Source organism: Hippocampus comes, unplaced genomic scaffold (assembly GCF_001891065.2).
Source record: "Hippocampus comes isolate QL1 unplaced genomic scaffold, H_comes_QL1_v1.1 scaffold5, whole genome shotgun sequence".
NCBI classification, from domain to species: Eukaryota; Metazoa; Chordata; class Actinopteri; order Syngnathiformes; family Syngnathidae; genus Hippocampus; species Hippocampus comes.
The window spans coordinates 76889-78329 of record NW_017805701.1 but is presented as its reverse complement, the minus strand read 5'-3'; positions in this window follow the sequence as shown (position 1 = coordinate 78329).

Sequence of the window (1441 nt, the reverse complement as noted above, 5' to 3'; positions counted from 1 at the left end):
TTAGCTTTATTACACACTTTAATTACTCAGGGTGAAAGGCAAGCAGGCAAAAGGGAAAAAAAATAAATTCTGAGAACCGCATGCATCAACCGCATCGCCTGGTCCAAAACGCGGCGGCGGCGGCAGTGACGAACACGCCCAACAGTACTTAGCCTTCGGTCATTCTGGCACGATCTCACAAGACAAAAGACAAGTCGTATCAGCAATGCAAAGCGGCCCTCGGGTCACAACTCATCAGCGGGAACACTGACGCCGCCGCGAGGCTGACGCTCGCTGCGGATATGTTAACTCTTTCCGTGCACTCCGTGGCGCTGACCTCCGAAACACTTTATATGAACGTCATGTCCCATAACATGCCATGCATTCATGCAAACTGTGGACGAGGGTTGAAAGGAACATTTGACTTATTTTTCACTGTTGTAACTGTAGTGAAAAAAAAAAAAATTAACAGTCCAATCAAATTTTGTCCCATAAATTATTATTATTATTATTATTAATAGTAGTAGTAGTAGTACTGTCGTAGTAGTAGTATGAAATATATTTCGGAATATTTTTCTTGTAAGAATTAGGTTCAGCAATTGGTGGATTTTTTTATTTATTTATTTTTCCTCCTGAAAGCTCAAAGCTATAAATTACATCGCATGGTAACATCCATATTGCGGAAGCTTATAGGTCAAACTTAAAATTAATTTTAAAAAAATTTATATATATATAATTTTTTTGCAAGAAAGACTTCGAGGGGGAAAAAACTTACTTTGGGGAAAGAAAAAAAATCTTTTTGAAACAAATTTTTTTAAAGTCTTATTTTGGGCGGTACAGCAACCCCCCCCCCCCGATTTTTTTCAAGAAAAGGCATTTATTCTTTCAATATTTCTTTCTTCCCAAATTCTCAAAACCAACCGCAGCTGTCACGCTGTTACACACAAAATTGAATACCAGAAATGAACGACAAGAAGTAAAAATTATCATATTTTAATTCTAGAAAACATGTCATTTTTGGCTGATTACCCCCGCCCCCAAGTTAGAAATTTAACAATTTAACAATTTCCCTTTTTGTCTTGTAAATACCCCTCATGTCTTTCAGAATCGTCGACGAAGCCGAAATTCAAACAACAGTATTATTGTCAGAAAAACTGCTAAAATTCCGCATGTGGAAAGTGATTCATTTTCTAGTCAGCGTCTATTGTGGTTGTGCAACTGCACCTCGCGCAGGCCCAATTTGGATAATAAATAAAAATAATAATAATACATTACATTTATAAGCGCCTTTCAAAACACTCAAGGACACTTTACAATCAAAACAAGAACAATAAAACCACAGATAAAATTGTAAATAATTAAAGGAGAGATGAATTTAAACTCAATTTAGCGACTCGAAACAGTTGACGCCGGCAACATCGCCGCCACAAGGAGCACCAGCTGAACCAGCCAGGACGGCCAA